Genomic DNA, 19,160 nt, shown 5'->3' on the forward strand with positions numbered 1-19,160 from the left:
TGAACCCTGTATTTGTCATATCATTTGCAACTGTTTTCTCTCTTTCAGTAGGTTTCCTTTGCAGTGCAAAAGCTTTTAAGTTTAATTAGGTCCTATTTGTTTATTTTTTCTTTTTTTCTCAAAGTTTCATTTTCTTTGCTTAGGAGACATATCTGAAAAAAAATATTGCTATGAATTATGTCAGAGTGTTCCTCTAGGAATTTTATGATTTCCAGCCTTATATTCAGGTCTTTAATCCATTTTGAGCTTATTTTTATGTATGGTGTTAAAAAATGATCTAATGTTGTTTTTTTTTTTTGCAGCTGTCCAGTTTTCCCAGTGCCATTTGTTGAAGAGACTGCCTTTCTGCTGTTCTGTAATCTTGCCTCCTTTGTCATAGATTAATTGACCACAAGTGCATGGATTTATTTCTGGACTTTCCATCCTGATCTATATTTTGATTGATCTATATTTCTATTTAGGGTCTAAATATTGATCTATATTGATCTAAATATTGATCCATATTTCTGTTTTTGTGCCGTTACCACACTGTTTTGATGACAATAGCTCTGTAGTGTAATTTGAAGTCGGGGAGCCTGCTTCCTCCAACTCCATTTTTCTTTCTCAAGACTGCTTTGGCTACTTGGGGTCTTTTGTGTCTCCATATAAATTTTAAGATATTTTGTTCCAGTTCTGTGGAAAAATGCCATTGGTAATTGGATAGGAATTGCATTGAATCTGTAGATTGCCTCGGGTAGTATAAACATTTTTGACAATATTGATTCTTCCAGTCCACGAGCATGGTATATCTTCTTATCTGTTTGTGTCTTTGATTTCTTACAGTTTTCAGAGTACAGGTTTTTTGGCCTCTTTCAGTAGGTTTATTAGTTTGGTGAACCTTGACAAATGTTTACACCCATGCAACACCATCTTGGTGAATAAATATAATATTGCCAGTGCTCCAGAAAGTTTTCTCATGCCCTTCTGCAGTTAATCACCCCTCTCCTGTTCCAGAAAATTGTATTCTGTTTTCTGTCACCGTGGACTTATAGTTAATTTGGCCTCTTCAAGAGCTATGTACAAATGAAGTAATACTGTTTGTACTCTTTTGTGTTGCCCTCTTTTCCTAGTTCAGTGTCTGTGAGATTCCTCCATGTTGTTCTGTGTAGGTTGTTCCTTTATGATTGATGAGCAGTGTTACACTGAATGAATGTACCAAAGTCTGTTTATTGATTTGCCTGTTAGTCGTCATTGGGGTTGCATCTAATTTCTTGCTATAGATAAAACTATTGTAAGCACTTGTGTTGAAGTCCTTTTGTGGATGTATGTTGTCTTTGTCTGTTCTGGAGAGCTACGACAAAATACCACAGACTAGGTAGCTTATAAACAATAGAAATTTATTTCTCAGCTCAAGAATCTGGCCAGCTCAAGATCAAGGTGCCAGCAGGGTTGAGTTTTGGTAAGGGCCCTCTTCTTGGTTCAGAGCTGGGGCCTTCTCACTGTGTGCTCACCGGGAGGAAGGAGCTAAAAAGCATCTCTCTGAGACCTCTTTATAAAGGCACTAATCCCATTCATGGGTGCTTCACCTTCATGACCTAATCGTCTCCTGAAGACCCTGCCTCCTAATACCATTACCTTTTGTGGTTAGGACTCAACATGTGAATTTTAGGGGGCACATTTAGACCATAGCACATATTTTCATTTCTCTTGAGTGAATACTTACAAGTGGAATTTGCAGTGTCATAGGCTACATGTAGGTTTAACTTCATAAGAAATTGTAAGAGTTTGTTTGAATAATGTTTTTGGAGAATAAGTCAGAACATTGGATTGGGAGCTCAGAGATCAGGCAATGACCTTGGACAAATCACTCTTCCTCTTTGAATCTCACTTTCCACTATAAAACGGGCATGTGTGCATATTCAGTTGCCCAGCAGTGTCCAACTCTTTGTGACCCCATGGACTGTAGCCCACCAGGTTCCTCTATCCATTGGGTTTTCTAGGCAAGAATGCTGGAGTGGTTTGCCATTTCCTACTCCAGGGGATCTTCCCAACTCAGGGACTGAACCTGCATCTCCTGTGTCTCTTCCATTGACAGGTGGATTCTTTACCACTATGCCATCTCGGAAGTGACAGGGTGGATTAAGTGCTCTTAAACCTCTTTCAGCCTGAAGAGTCTTTATATCTTAGAGATTGTGGAAATTGAAAGCCTGACACATGTCTGATTCAGGTATTAAAAGAACTGGCCCTCAGGGTCACTCACCAGCAACTTCTGGTGCCCAAGAAGGCACAAGCCGCCCTCCCATATCAGGGCTATGTGGGTGTAGTCGCAGTGTTAATGACAGTGGTGATTTGAAGAGGCCTTTGCCCCCAAAAGCTCACAGTTCTTTCACATGAAACAATGACTTTGACTTGACTTTGGAGAATATCAGATGAAGCTCTCACAAGGAGTGGAAATGGGAAACAAGTGGGTATTGACTCAGGATGAATGAAAACAAGAGATTAAACTAATATTTGTGATGATTGCTGGCTGGCTAGCAGAGCAAATGGGCTCTGTGGTGGCCCTCCATTAAAAACAAGGCCTTATGGTTGGATCCATGTCCTAAGTCTGTAATTAAAAAAAAAATCTCAGTTTCCCTCTCCACTTTTTTCAAATACAACCCTGAACCATCTCCTCTCATCCATCAGCAATTACAGTCTCAGCAAAGGTCAATTCCTTATTCGACCTACGTGTCAGAGCCAAATTAAACCTGGAAGGTCAACCAGCAGGTCCTCCTTCAATCATAGAATCACTTGGAAGACAGAGATTTCAGGATTTTGCATTTTGTAACATCACAGTGATTCTTTCTTGGAGTGAGTGAAAGTTGCTCAGTTGTGTCCAACTCTTTGCAACCCCATGGATTGTAGTCTACCAGGTTCTTCTGTCCAAGGAATTCTCCAGGCAAGGATACTGGAGTGGGTTGCCAATTCTCTTCTCCAGGGGATCTTCCCGACCTGGGGATTGAACCCAGGTCTCCTGCAGTGGAGGCAGATTCTTTACCTACTGAGCCACCAGGGAAGCTTGAACTGAAAGAACTTAAGAGGTTCTTTTTTTAAAGGTAGCCAGTCTAGAATTGATGGTTCTTCAACTAAGAATTTCAGTCTGTGCTTTGGAGTTGACATTTTTGTGTATGTCTGTGTGGGTTTATATTTATGGGGGTGTTCATATGTGTTTGTGTATATATGATATCATTTTTATTCCTGTTCTATAATACTTTTTAAATTGGAGTATAGTTGTTTTACAGTGTTGTGTTAGTTTCTGCTGTACAACAAAGTCAATCAGCTATATGTTTACATACATATAATACTGTAAGTTAGCCTAAAACATTAGGCTAAACCCTGGGCCACTGATGATTACCCCTTTGTTATTCAATGTAATGAGAGTGATGCTCTTCTTTTCTTGCCTCCTGGTAAGATTTTCCAAACTTGGAAAAAAGCTATTGAAGAGTTTGGTGAAGACCCTTAAAAAAATCCCAGGGATCAGTTATACTTGACTGTGGGTTAGGTCTTTCCTATTGCTCAGACAGAAGATCTTTCTTTAGCTGAGCCTATGTTTTATTACTTTGGCTTAGCATTTTTGGTGTCTCAACAAGGACAAACGAATCATCATTTGGAAAGGTGTGTGTGTGTGTGTGTGTGTGTATTAGTATTTATTTATAATGACTCCTAGGAAATGGCAACCCACTCCAGTGTTCTTGCCTGGGAAATCCCAAAGACAGAGGAGTTTGGCAGGCTACAGTCCATGGGGTCACAAAAGAGTCAGACACGACTGAGTGACTAAACCACAACAAATACTGTTCGTGTGAATGAAGGCTGAAGATCATATTGGGAGATCTTTCATGGGTTGGCGGTGACTATGACCACTAGAAAGCATGTGTAGGAGAAGAAAACTCTTTCTGGGAGGCCAGTGTTGTGGTTCACTCATTTGCACACTTGTAAGCATTGCCTGGGTAATCAAGTCCATTTGCTTCACTGTACTTTAATCCCAGGGTAGAAAATAAAACCAAGCAGGAACCTGCAGACCTGGGTTTCGGACCCAGCTCTTCCACCAACAATCTGGGCAACCTTGAAGAGGTCGTGCATTCTCTGGGCCTCAGTTTCTCACTATGAGGTCTTTTCCCTATTAGCGTCTGTACTCTTACATCTTTGCATCTTGCTATCTGCAGCACCCAGAGCAGTGCCAGGCGTGTATATAGGACACTCCAAATATATTTTTTTTCTTTCTTTATTTTTTAAAAATATTTGTTTGTTTGGCTGTGCTGGGTCTTAGTTGTGGCATGTGGGATCTGTTAATAGTTTCCCGACCAAGGATTGAACCCGGGCCCCCAGCACTTGGGAGTGTGGACTCTTAGACACTGTACCCCCAGGGAAGTCCCTCAAAATATATTTCTTGAGCCAGTGAATATATTATGAAGTCAAGTTGGGAGATCGCTGAGGCCCCCAAATACTTGAGTATTCAGCGATCCTAGTGTAGTGTTCTTCCTCTTTCTCTCGTACCCTCCCTCCTTCTTACTATCTACTGAACTAATTAATTTGACATTCTCATGTTTCCAATGTAAGCATATATAAAGTCTCCCAGTCATCCAGATATTCTCCCTGAAGGCAATCAATTTTGCCAGTTTCTTGTGTTTCCAAGAGATTTTAAAATTGTGCATGTAAGCAAGTATGTACCTATATGCTTCTCTTACCCCCTGATATTTTACACTAATTTTAGCATACTATACATTGTTTTGTATACTTTGCTTTAAATTATCTTTGAGATCAGTACTTATAAATATACAAGAGCTTTCTTTTTTATTTTTAGTGGCTGTGTACTATTATTCCATTAAGTGGATAAACTGTACTATATTTAACCAATACTTTATGGATAGGGATTTAGGTTGCTTCTAATCTTTACCCATTGCAAATAGTGCTGCAATAAATAACTCTGAACATAGGTCATTTGCCCTTATGTAAGTCTATCTGTAGCATAAATTCTTAGGAAAAAATGATTGGGTCAAAGGGTATGCACATATATAATTTTAAATAGATATTAAGAGCAGTTTTGGATTCACAGCAAAATTGAGCTGAAAGTACAGAGTTGCCATATACCTTCCTCCTCCATGCACAGCCTCTGTCACTGTCGACATGCTGCACCAGAACGGTACATTTGTTAGAATCAATGAACCTACGTTGATACCTCATTATCATCCACAGTCCATAGTTCACATCAGGGCTCACTCTTGGTATTGCACATTCTATGAGTTTTAACAAATATACAGCAATGACATATATCTATATCTAGAGTATCATACATAATAATTTCACTGCCTTGAAAATGATCTATGTCCTTCTATTCATCTCCTTTTCCTCTCTAACCTCGGGCAATCACTCATCTTTTTACTGTTTTTATTGTTTTGCCTTTTCCAGAATGTCATAAAGGCGGAATTACATAGTATATAGCCTCTTCAGATTGACTTCTTTTTATAAATTGTATTTCTTTATGTATTTATTTTGTTTTCACTGGGTCTTTGTTGCTGCTTGTGGGCTTTCTTTAATTGGGCAAGTCGGGGCTACTCTTCGTTGGGGTTTGCAAGCTTCTCACTGTGATGCTGCCCTTGTTGCAGAGCACAGGCGCTGGGTGTGCGGGCTTCAGTAGTTGTAGTACATGGGCCTAGTAGTCGTGGCTCATGGGCTCTAGCGCGTGAACTCAGGGGTTGTGGCCCAGGGCTTAGTTGCTCCGAGGCACGTGGGATCTTCCCAGACCAGGGATTGAACCCATGTCACCCGCATTGTCAGGTGGATTCCTATCCAGGAAAGTCCTCAGATTGACTTCTTTCACTCATTAGTACACATTTAACATTCCTGTTCTTTTCTTAGTTAGATAGAATATTTATTTTATCACTGAATGATATTCCATTGTTTGGATGTAGGCCAGTTTATCCATTCACTTACTAAAGTACATCTTGGTTTTTGCCAAGTATTGGCAGTTATGCTGTAAACATCTGAATGCAGGTTTTTATGCAGACATGTTTCAGCTCCATTGAGTAAATATCTGGGAGCACTATTGCTGGATTGTATGATAGGACTGTTCTGTTTTGCAAGAAACTACCAAACTGCCTTCCAAAGTGGCTGCACCATTTTACATTCTCATCAGCAATGAATGAGAGCTTTTGATGTTCCATATTCTTGTCAGCATTTAGTTTTCTCAGAATTTTGGATTTTGGCCCTATCTATGGGTGTGTAGTGGTATCTCATTGTTGTAATTTGCAACTCTCTAATGACATGTGTTGCAAGAGGGCATCAGAGGGCAGACACACTGAAACCATACTCACAGAAAACTAGTCAATCTAATCACACAGACCACAGCTTTGTCTAACTCAGTGGAACTAAGCCATACCCTGTGGGGCCAGCCAAGAAGGGCGGGTCATGGTGGAGAGGTCTGACAGAATGTGGTCCACTGGAGAAGGGAATGGCAAACCACTTCAGTATTCTTGCCTTGAGAACCCCATGAACAGTATGAAAAGGGAAAATGATAGGATACTGAAAGGAACTCCCCAGGTCGGTAGGTGCCCAATATGCTACTGGAGATCAGTGGAGAGATAACTCCAGAAAGAATGAAGGGATGGAGCCAAAGCAAAAACAATCCCCAGTTGTGGATGTGACTGGTGATAGAAGCAAGATCCGATGCTGTAAAGAGCAATATTGCATAGGAACCTGGAATGTCAGGTCCATGAATCAAGGCAAATTGGAAGTGGTCAAACAGGAGATGGCAAGGGTGAACGTTGACATTCTAGGAATCAGCAAACTAAAATGGACTGGAATGGGTGAATTTAACTCAGATGAGCATTATATCTACTACTGTGGGCAGGAATCCCTCAGAAAAAATGGAGTAGCCATCATGGTCAACAGAAGAGTCTGAAATGCAGTACTTGGATGCAGTCTCAAAAACGACAGAATGATCTCTGTTCATTTCCAAGGCAAACCATTCAGTATCACAGTAATCCAAGTCTGTGCCCCACCAGTAACACTGAAGAAGCTGAAGTTGAATGGTTCTATGAAGACCTACAAGACCTTTTAGAACTAACACCCAAAAAAGATGTCCTTTTCATTCTAGGGGACTGGAATGCAAAAGTAGGAAGTCAAGAAACACCTGGAGTAACAGGAAAATTTGGCCTTGGAATATGGAATGAAGCAGGGCAAAGGCTAATAGAATTTTGCCAACAGAATGCACTGGTCATAGCAAATACCCTCTTCCAACAACACAAGAGAAGACTCTACACGTGGACACCACCAGATGGTCAACACCGAAATCAGATTGATTATATTCTTTGCAGCCAAAGATGGAGAAGCTCTATACAGTCAGCAAAAACAAGACAGGGAGCTGACTGTGGCTCAGATCATGAAATCCTTATTGCCAAATTTAGACCTAAATGGAAGAAAGTAGGGAAAACCACTAGATCATTCAGGTATGACCTAAATCAAATCCCTTATGATTATACAGTGGAAGTGAGAAATAGATTTAAGGGACTAGATCTGATAGATAGAGTGCCTGATGAACTCTATCTATGGACTGAAGTTCGTGACATTGTACAGGAGATAGGGATCAAGACCATCCCCATGGAAAAGAAATGCAAAAAAGCAAAATGGCTGTCTGAGGAGGGCTTACAAATGAAAAGAAGAGAAGTGAAAAGCAAAGGAGAAAAGGAAAGATATAAGCATCTGAATGCAGAGTTCCAAAGAATAGTAAGAAGAGATAAGAAAGCCTTCCTCAGTGATCAATGCAAAGAAATAGAGGAAAACAACAGAATGGTAAAGACTAGAGACCTCTTCAAGAAAATTAGAGATACCAAGGGAACATTTCATGCAAAGATGGGCTTGATAAAGGACAGAAATGCTATGGACCTAACAGAAGCAGAAGATATTAAGAAGAGGTGACAAGGATACACAGAAGAACTGTACAAAAAAGACCTTCATGACCAAGATAATCACGATGGTGTGATCACTCACCTAGAGCCAGACATCCTGGAATGTGAAGTCAAGTGGGCCTTAGAAAGTATCACTATGAACAAAGCTAGTGGAGGTGATGGAATTCTAGGTGAGCTATTTCAAATCCTGAAAGATGATGCTGTGAAAGTGCTGCACTCAATATGCCAGCAAATTTGGAAAACTCTGTGAGTAGCTTCACTTTCACTTTTCACTTTCATGCATTGGAGAAGGAAATGGCAACCCACTCCAGTGTTCTTGCCTGAGGAATCCCAGAGATGGGGGAGCCTGGTGGGCTGCCGTCTGTGGGGTCGCACAGAGTTGGACATGACTGAAGCGACTTAGCAGCAGCAGCAGTGGCCTCAGGACTGGAAAAGGTCAGTTTTCATTCCAATCCCAAAGAAAGGCAATGCCAAAGAATGCTCAAACTACCGCACAATTGCACTCATCTCACATGCTAGTAAAGTAATGCTCAAAATTCTCCAAGCCAGGCTTCAGCAATATGTGAACCATGAACTTCCAGATGTTCAAGCTGCATTTAGAAAAGGCAGAGGAACCAGAGATCAAATTGCCAACATCCGCTGGATCATGGAAAAAGCAAGAGAGTTCCAGAAAAACATCTATTTCTGCTTAATTGACTATGCCAAAGCCTTTGACTGTGTGGATCACGATAAACTGTGGAAAATTCTGAAGGAGATGGGAATACCAGAACACCTGACCTGCCTCTTGAGAAACCCATATGCAGGTCAGGAATCAACAGTTAGAACTGGACATGGAACAACAGATTGGTTCTAAATAGGAAAAGGAGTGTGTCAAGGCTGTATATTGTCACCCTGCTTATTGAACTTCTATGCAGAGTACATCATGAGAAACGCTGTACTGGAAGAAACACAAGCTGGAATCAAGATTGCCAGGAGAAATATCAATAACCTCAGATATGCAGATGACACCACCCTTATGGCAGAAAGTGAAGAGGAACTCAAAAGCCTCTTGATGAAAGTGAAAGAGAGTGCTCGTTTTGGCAGCACATATACTAAAATTGGAACAATATAGAGAAGATTAGCGCGGCCCCTGTGCAAGGATGACATGCAAATTCGTGAAGCGTTCCATATTTTTAAAATGTCTATCCTTATGCCACTTAAAAAAAGAAAAGAAAGTGAAAGGGGAGAGTTAAAAAGTTGGCTTAAAGCTCAACTTTCAGAAAACTAATATCATGGCATCTGGTCCCATCACTTCATGGGAAATAGATGGGGAAACAGTGGAAACAGTGTCAGATTTTATTTTTGGGGACTCCAAAATCACTGCAGATGGTGACTGCAGCCATGAAATTAAAAGACGCTTGCTCCTTGGAAGGAAAGTTATGACCAACATAGATAGCATATTCACAAGCAGAGACATTACTTTGTCAAGAAAGGTCCGTCTAGTCAAAGCTATGGTTTTTCCAGTAGTCATGTATGGATGCGAGAGTTAGACTGTGAAGAAACTGAGCGCTGAAGAATTGATGCTTTTGAACTGTGGTGTTGGAGAAGACTCTTGAGAGTCCCTTGGACTGCAAGGAGATCCAACCAGTCCTTTCTAAGGGAGATCAGTCCTGGGTGTTCTTTGGAAGGAATGATGCTAAAGCTGAAACTCCAGTACTCTGGCCACCTCATGCGAAGAGTTGACTCATTGGAAAAGACTCTGATGCTGGGAGGGATTGGGGGCAGGAGGAGAAGGGGACAACAGAGGATGAGATGGCTGGATGGCATCACCGACTTGACGGACGTGAGTTTGAGTGAACTCCAGGAGTTGGTGATGGACAGGGAGGCCTGGCGTGCTGCGATTCATGCGGTCGCGAAGAGTTGGACACGACTGAGCGACTGAACTGAACTGAACTGAATGACATGTGACATTGAGCATCCTTCATGCTTATTTGCATGTCAGAAGATATCTGTATATTTGAACAGATGTCTATTGAGATCTTTTGCCCATTTTCAAATCAAGTTGTTCATTTTCTTATTGTTAAGTTTTAAGAGTTTTTTGTATAGGTTAATAGTCCTTTGTGTGATGTGTCTTTTACAAATATTCTTTCCCAGTCTGTGGCTTGTCTTCTCATTCTCTTGATATAATTTTGATAGACATTCTCAAATTACTCTGTTAAAATTGACATCTATTTGTACTTTCACCTGTAATGTGTGAGGGTAAATGTTTTCTCTCATGACACAATGTATTATCAATTTGTGATTTTTTTCCAGTATGATAAGTAAAAAATAGTACTTACTGTAGTCTTGATTTCCATGTACTTTATTAGTGAGAGACTGGTTATCTTTTAGTATGTTTATGTGCCATTTGTATTTTATTTTGTATGAATTATTTGTATTTTTTGTTCATTTTTCAGTTAGGATTGGCTCTTACAATTGCCGTGGATGGTTAGACTATGAATAAACAAATTCTGTGGACTAGTTTAGAGCAGACCTCGATATCCTCAAAAGTGTCCTCTGAACACTCCTCATTTTCACATACTTCTTTGACCCTTAGATCCATTCACTGCCAGCATCATCTGTAGCTCAAGGTCCTGAATTTTCATTGACTGTTTTTTGTTTTGACTGATGTTATGATTTGTTCAATATTTGATACTGAGTGTGATTTTTACCCAACTCAAATACTCTCTTCTGTCCCAGGATTATCACTCTGGGAAATCCCATTCTTCTTAGTCAGCAATATCTTCAGGTTTCGTACATAATCTTTTTATATGCCAACTATGATAATGAAATAGCACAGAGAGTTACTCATCCTTATAAGTATTTCAAAATTCCCTTTAACTCAATACTACTGCTATTGCTGGACTTCTGTGGTGGCTCAGCAATGCAGGAGACACAGGAGACAGGGGTTCAATTCCTGGGTTGGGAAGATCTCCCGGAGGAGGGCATGGCAACCCACTCCAATATTTTTGCTGGGAAAATCCCATGGACAGACAAGCCCGGCAGGCTCCAGTCCACGGAGTTGCCAACAGTCAGACAGGACTGGAGTGACTGAGGTCAGACGGGACCCACGCATGTACTGCCATTGTTACAGTGGAGTCACCGTCACTTCCCAGTGTCTCTGATGTCAGGTGTGTCGTGCAGGTAGCAAGTGTGACAGCCAGGACAGGAAACAGATCTAACTCAGTTTAGAGCTCTTTAACTTATCTGTCCGTCCCCCATCACGCATTAATCCACCTGCCCATCCACTCTTCATCCATCCATCATCCATCCAAGAGTAATGAGTGATTACTCTTATTTCAAAAAGGATCTAAAAATATCTACACATTCATGTTCATAGCAGCATTAGTCACAATGGCTAAGAGGTGAAAGCAGCCCAAATGTCCATGAATAAGTGCATAAGCAAAATGTGCTATACGTAAACAATGAAATTATTCCGCTTTAGAAAGGAAGGAAATTCTGACACATGCTGCAACCTGGATGCTAAGTGAAATAAACTAGTTGTAAAAGGCCCAGTACTATATGAGCCCACTTAGATGAGATACCTACTTTTCACTTTCATGCACTGGAGAAGGAAATGGCAACCCACTCCAGTGTTCTTGCCTGGAGAATCCCAGGGACAGGGGAGCCTGGTGGGCTGCCATCAGTGGGGTCGCACAGAGTCGGACACGACTGAAGTGACTTAGCAGCAGCAGCAGCAGAGTAGTCAAGGTCTTAGAGATGGAAAAGTAGAATGGTGGTTGCCAGGGGCTGGGTGGGGGTGGGAGGACGGGCAGTCAGTGTATAATAGGTACAGAACTTTAGTTTTCAAGATGAAAGGAGTTCTGTGGGGGATAGTGGTGATGGTAGCACAACGCTCTGAAAGTATTTTATGCAACTGAACTTAAAAATGCTTAAGATGGTGGCATTTATGTTCTGTGTATTTTGCCACAATTAGAAAAAACCACGTCTATAGTAAGATTTGTTTAGTCAACAGATATTCACTGTGTTCTGTAACTTCCAGGCCATGTGTGCTAGGCACAGGAGATAAACCCTGAGGAAGAAATACGGCTCTGCTCTCACAGAGGGGAAGAGAGCCAAAAAAAAAAAAAAAAAAAAGCAAGGAAGTCAGCAAGATATTTATATTTTGTTATGCTGCTAAGTCGCTTCAGTCATGTCCGACTCTGTGCGACCCCATAGACGGCAGCCCACCAGGCTCCCCTGTCCCTGGGATTCTCCAGGCAAGAACGCTGGAGTGGGTTGCCATTTCCTTCTCCAATGCATGAAAGTGAAAAGTGAAAGGGAAGTTGCTCAGTCGTGTCCGACTCTTAGCAACCCCATGGACTGCAGCCCACCAGGCTCCCCTGTCCATGGGATTTTCCAGGCAAGAGTACTGGAGTGGGGTGCCATTGCCTTCTTCAATTTTGTTATGAGTACTGTGAAATTCTCGAACTGGGGTGGGAGTGGGGCTGTTTTAGTTAAGGCAGCCTGAGAAGATGGTAGCTCTTGTTCCTTTTTTGAGTCACTGATCTTGCTGAGAATCTGATGAAAGCTATGGGCCCTCTCTCCAAGAAAAGGTTAATCTGAGCACAATTGTGTGTACAATTTTAGCAAGTCCATCGATGTTCAAAACCCACCTCTGAGGGGTCCAAGGTCAAGAACACTTGCTTCTCTGGTTCCCCAGTGTCCTATGGGATAAAGTATAAATTTCAGGATGCTTAGTATGCCACACAAGGTCCCTTGTGGTCCAGTTCCTGCCCACATCTCTGGCCTTATCTCTGGCCAGACAAGTAGATCACAAGCACTTACCGTTCCCTGAATATGCACACTGTTCTCTCGCATCTCAAAATCATTCCCCAGCTGTGGCACCATAGGAACTCTTCCCGGAACACTCAGTGTAAATATCCCCTTATCGACGATTTCTTTTGTCCCCTCTATCCTTTAGTGGGACAGAATTAAGCCTGATCTACCTCACCTTGTCTCATCATCTATCATGTTATAAATTTTTGTGTTCATTATTTTAATTCATTCATTTGTCCAGCTAATACTTATTGAGCATTTACTATATCTCAGCCCCAGTCCTAGGCACAGGAATGGCTGGGAAATACTGGGGCTAACCACATGAAACTCATAGTCTAGAGGGAACCCTAGGTATATAGTTATACAACTAAAAGTCAATTGAAAATTGAGACAAGGACAGGAAGGGCAAGAACAGGGACTGAGAACATGGTTCTCAGAGAGCTTTTAGGCTAGGGGTAGGGTGCAGGTCAAGACGATTCTTGGAAGAAATTTAAGCTGAGATAAAGAATTGAGAGTTAGCCAGGTGAAGAGCAGGGGAGAAGGCATCCTTGCATAGGGAACAGCACACGCATATCAGATGTAAACTTTCCTTGATGGACTGGGAGGGCCCCAAGGCAGAATCTGTGTCTTTTTCACTTTTTTGGTTAGTATTTTCTTCCCCACTCACTTTGTTGAGATGTAACTGACAAAACTGTATATGTTTAAGGTGTATAATGTGATGATTTGGTACATGGATACATTATAAATGATTACTATGATCAAATTAATTAACATATTCATCATTTCACACAGTTATCATTTAATACCCCCCAAATGGAAGAAATGCAAACAATATTTGAGGAGTCAATCGGTACATGAAAAGGTGCTTAAGATCACTAATCATCAGGAAAATCCAAATGAAAACCACATCTCATACGTCTTAGAATGACTATCATCAAAAAGACAAGAGATAACAACAACAGGCAAGGATGTGGAGTTGGTAGGAATGTAAATTGGTGCAGCCATCATGGAAAAACAGTATGGAAGATATTCAAAAAATTAAAAATAGAATACTACGTGATTCAGCAATCCCACTTCTGGGTATCCATTTTAAGGACATGAAACCCATACCTCAAATAGATATCTACACTCTTGTGTTCACTGCAAAGACTATATCCTATTCAAGTTTGTGACCCCCAGTACCTGCCGTACAATGGATAGTCTGAATGAATGAATCCATGAATGAAGCTTCTCAGTGTATGATGATCAGGACCAGCCATTAGACGGCAAAGAGAATTCTTTAGATGGAGAAATAAATTCACCTTTTCATTTTGCTCAAGTGACTTGTTGGACAAACTTTTAGGATCAGCCAACAGGTTGGGGAGAAATAATCTGCATGGGGAATTGAATTTTTATGATCTCCAGACTTGGTAGCTTGTGCATGGGTTTTTAAAAGATTGAAGTGAAATTTACGTAATACAAAATTAACCATTTTACAGTGAAAAATTCAGTGGCATTGAGTGCATGCAGCTGCCACCTCCCACTGTAGAGGTGATTCTCGGATGACATAGGATGCTTGCCCAAGGTCAAGGCCTAGCCAGGGCTCTGATGCTGGGATGAAGACCACAAGGGGTCAACACCTTGTTGACTTTGGCTTTAGAGTGAGAGTCAGGAACACTTTGTCCCTTTCAGCTTTCCATTCTGCCCCTATTCCCCCTGGGCCCAGACTGTAGTTCAGGAAAGAGGGGTGGACAGCTGAGGCCAACTCACTGGTTCCCTCTCCCAACTCTTCTATTCATCTTCACCTCTTCTCCTGGCAGCTTTCTGACATTTACCCCTGAGTCTGGACTTACCCCCTCCAGCAGCTCCCTCCTCCCCTCCCTGCTATGTTACCAAACTGAACTTGGGTCTGCTTGCCCAGCTCAGCAATTGACTCATCAGAATGTGGTGAAGCAAAGCACAGCATCAATTTGCAGGGCACCAGGCAAGGAGAATGGGGGCTATTGCTGGGAGACCTGGACTGCTCAGCACCTTTCAGCAAGGGAGCATTGAGGGGAGGCAACATTGAGGGGAGGTTTGCAGGGCGCTCCCATGAGGGATCAGCTCATGGACATTAGTCTGATTGGTGGTGAGGTAACAGGGTGATGTTTCGGGAATCTTCCTTATCAACCTTCTGGTTCCAGCCAGTCTGGGGTCCACGTGCTTGTGGTCAACGTGTAATCACCACTGGGGGTGTGTGTCTTAGTTTCTGCAGAACAACTCAAAGATATGAATCAGATTGTTATCCATCTCTCCTCAGGAGGAACTAGGAGTCCTTTGACCATTGTTCTACTTGTTAGATGCTTATGTCTGCTCTTTGGAACTTGAAGTGAAAATGAAAGTATTAGTTACTCAGTCATGTCTGCCTCTTTGCGACCCCCATTGACTGTCGCTCCTCCGTCCATGGAATTTTCCAGGCAAGAATACTGGAGTGGGTTGTCATTCCCTTCTCCAGAGGATCTTCCCAACTCAGGGATCAAACCTGGGTTTCCTGCATTGCAGGCAGATTCCCTACTGTCTGGGCTACTAGGGAAGTCCACTGGAACTTGAGAAAGACCAAACAAGCAGCAGGGGACATGGGGGACTTGTACTCAGGAAGGTCCTGCAGGGTCCTGCTTGGTTTCAGTCCCCTCTTTTCTTTGTTGTTGTTGTTCAGTTGCTAAGTTGTATATAACTCTTTGTGACCTCATGGACTGCAGCACGCCAGGCTACCCTGTCCCTCACTATCTCCTAAAGTTTGCTTAGATTCATGTCCATTGAGTCAGTGGTGATATCTAACCATCTCATCCTCTGTCACCCCCTTCTCCTTTTGACCTCAGTCTTGCCCAGCATCAGGGTCTTTTCCAATGAGTTGGCTCTCCACATCAGGTGGCCAAAGTATTGGAGCTTCAGTTTCAGCATCAGCATCAGTCCTTCCAATGAATAGTCAGGGGTGATTTCCTTTAGGATTGACTGGTTTGATCTCCTTGCTATCCAAGGGACTCTCGAGTCTTCACTAGCACCACAATTTGAAAAATTTTCAAATTTTTCACAAATTTCAGCTCTCAGCCCTCTTTATGATCCAGCTCTCACATCCATACATGACTACTGGGAAAACATAGCTTTGATTATATGGACCTTTGTCAGCAAAGTGATGTGTCTGATTTTTAATATGTTGTCTAGATTTGTCAAAGATTTCTTTCCAGTGAACAAACATCTTTTACTTTCATGGCTGCAGTCACTGTCTCAGTGATTTTGGAGCCCAAGAAAATAAAATCTGTCACTGCTTCCATTTTTTACCCTTTCTATTAATGTTTGTCATGAAGTGATAGGACCAGATGCCATGATCTTAGATTTTTTTAGTATTGAGTTTTAAGCTAGCTTTTCTTCAATATTCCTTAATCCTTAGGGGAGCAGGGACTGGACAAGAAAGAGAATAAAGTTTCGGATAGAAAAGTGAATTATAAATTCAGCAGGGAACATCAGTTTTAGGGGGCTTCAGTCTTGGTCCATCAACGCTTTCCACATTCAGATTTCTTTACCATCACTGATTGCAGTGGTTCAAATAATGGCCACCCAGAGGTAACAGGTCTTCACCTTGGAACCTGTCAATGCTACCTTATTTGGAAGAAGGGTCTTAACAGTTGTGATTAAGTTAAGGAGCTTGAGATAAAGATACATCATCTTCGATAATTCTGGTGGGCCTTAAATGCCATCACAAATGTTTTTGTAAAGGAGAGGGAGAGGGAGATTTGGCAGACAAACACAGAGCAGAAGGCAATACGAAGTTGGAGGCAGACAGTGTGATTCCATTTACACGAGAGCCCTAGAGTGGTCAAGTTCGTAGAGACAGAAAGTACAGCGGTGATTTCCAGGGGCTGGGGGAAGAGGGAATGGGGAGTTACTGTTTAGCGGGCACAGTGTTTCATTCTGAGAAAGTGAAAAGGTTCTGAAGATAGATGGTGGTGATGGTGGAACAACACGGTGACTGTACTGAATGCCAGTAACTATACACTTTAAAACAGTTAAGGTGGTAAGTTTTACGCTCTGTGTATTTAACCACTCACACACCCAAAGAGACAGGGGTAGAGATTTCAGTGATGTAGCCACAAGCAAGGAATGCTGGCAGCCACTGGAAGCTGGCAGAGGCAAGGAAGGACCTTCCCCTCAAACCTCAAGACTGTGGTCCTGTTGTCACCTGATTTCAGGCCAGTAAAACTGAGTTTGAACTTCTGCCTTCCAGAACAGTGAGAGAACAGATTTGTTTAAACAATTTAACTTACTGCACTGCTGCACGTGGGCCTCCCTGGCTGCACTCGTCAGGTGGGGGCCACTCTCCCGCTGTTTGGCGTGGGCTTCTCGTGTCGTGGCTCACGGGCTCCGGGGCGCGGTCTCGGCGGTTGTGGTGCACAGGCTTAGCTGCCCTGCGGCGTGTGGAATCTCAGACCGGGGATCGAACCTGTGTCCCCTGCATTGGCAGGTGGACTCTCAAGCACTGGACCACCAGGGAAGTCCAATTTCTGTTTCGTGGGAATTTGCCACTGAGTTCATGGTAATTTCAGACTGAGGAATCTAATACTTAAACTAGTCAACAATCTGATTCTCACGCCTGTGCTTACAACCAGGAAAAGGTAAAGCAGAGAAAAATCATGGTAGCCCCCTCAGTCCCTCACTTTCACCCTTTCCGTGTCAACAGGCCTCTTCACATCTCATTTGCACCTCTTAGGTACATAAGACAGTCTTTGCCTGACTGTCCTTTGTCTCTCTTCAAATGGGAGTCACAGATGCCTGTGAGCTGTCCATGGTCCGCTGCTGGTGATGGCTGAGCTGAGATTCAGGGTAGACACATGGGTCCCCTCCCCAGACAACCTCCCAAACTCACGGCCTCCCCACCTAGGCTGTCGACTTTACTGTGGGACAAGAGTTCGGGAGCCGACCATCCCACCACATGGTCCTCAGGAGTGGCACAGTTTGGCCCGTGAGAGACGGAGGGGCCTGCTGGGTAGGACCTTCCTGGCTGGCAGGAGTAGGTTGGACTCTTGTGAGACCTGCATAGATGAGCGGTGAAAAGGGAGGCAGGAAGAGGAGATGGGACAATTCCCATTTAATGATAAGGGCTTCCCAGGTGGCTCAGTGGTGAAGAACCCGCCTTTTTTGCAGGGTTCTGGGGAGACTCTGGTTCGATCCCTGGGTTGGGAAGATCCCGTGGAGAAGGAAATGGCAACCCACTCCAGTATTCTTGCTTGGGAAATACCATGGACAGAGAAACCTGGTGGGTTACAGTCCAACGGTTCACAAAAAGAGTCAGACACGACTCAGTGATGAAATAAGGAAAGCAGCAACCCTCCACATCTTGGGTCTCTCTGTCCATCGGTAGATACTGGCTTAGCAATCTGAGTCATTTGAATATTTTTCTCCAACAGTCAGGTTTAGCTGTGAACCTGCGAGCACCTAGCTTTTCAGACTGAAGACCCCAATCTGACCAGAGGTTGTGAACCTGTGCGGATTCAGGTGGGTTCTGCTTCGTGCTCTCACATCTGTCTTTCTTCATCAGGCTCATCTTCCCCACGTCAGGTTGATTGGCCTACTTTTTTCTCTGAGGTTCTAGTAACAAAGTCGTTTTAAAAGACCAGACCCTGGTTTTTGTTGGCCACAGGGAGGGCAGGAGAGAGGTGGATAGGATCCTCACCAATGAGCAGTGACTCAGCAGCTCTGGCCAGCTGTGAAGGCAGATGGTGCAGCATACTTTCTTCCTCTGGAAGCATCTGTTCAGGGGAAATTAAAAAAAAGGTTAGGTTGTACCACAGGACTTTAAAAGGTGTACTATGTGATGGTTTAATATGTGTATACACTGTGAAATGATTACCACCTTCAAGTTAACTAACCTCACGTAGTTACCTTTTTTCTTTTCTTTTTTCTTTTTGTGTGTGATGAGAACACTTAAGGTCTCTTAGCAACTTCCAGCAAAATATTGTTAACTATAATCACCATAACTGTGCTTTCAATTTCCAGAATTTGTTCATCTTAGAACTTATATCCTTTGACCAATGTCTCCACCATTTTCTCCACCCCCGGCCCCTGGCAACTACCATTCTACTCTTCGGTTCTGAGTTTCCTTTTTTTTAAGAGTGTAGGTGAGATCATACAGCAATTGTTTTCCCATGCCTGACATTTCATTTAGCACAATGCCATTAAGGTTCATTCATGGTGTCACAAATGGCAAGATCTCCTTCTTTTTATATGGCTGAATGACATTCCATCGTGTAATGCATATCACACCTTCTTCTTTTTTGAAATTTATTTTAATTGGAGGCTAATTACTTTACAGTATTGTAGTGGTTTTGCCATACATTGACATGAATCTGCCACGGGTGTACATGTGGTCCCCATCCTGAACCCCCTCCCACCTACCTCCCCATCCCATCCCTCTGGGTCATCCCAGTG

At 42.6% G+C, this 19,160-nt stretch overlaps 1 non-coding gene across 1 annotated transcript; it reads left to right on the forward strand.

Moving 5' to 3' along the window:
- Positions 1-8,989: 8,989 nt before the first annotated feature.
- LOC138422999 (U6 spliceosomal RNA) lies at positions 8,990-9,096 on the forward strand. Its single transcript, XR_011250106.1, has one exon. It is a non-coding gene; the product is annotated as a U6 spliceosomal RNA (small nuclear RNA).
- Positions 9,097-19,160: the final 10,064 nt, after the last annotated feature.

Source organism: Ovis canadensis, chromosome 17, assembly GCF_042477335.2.
Source record: "Ovis canadensis isolate MfBH-ARS-UI-01 breed Bighorn chromosome 17, ARS-UI_OviCan_v2, whole genome shotgun sequence".
Taxonomy (NCBI): Eukaryota; Metazoa; Chordata; class Mammalia; order Artiodactyla; family Bovidae; genus Ovis; species Ovis canadensis.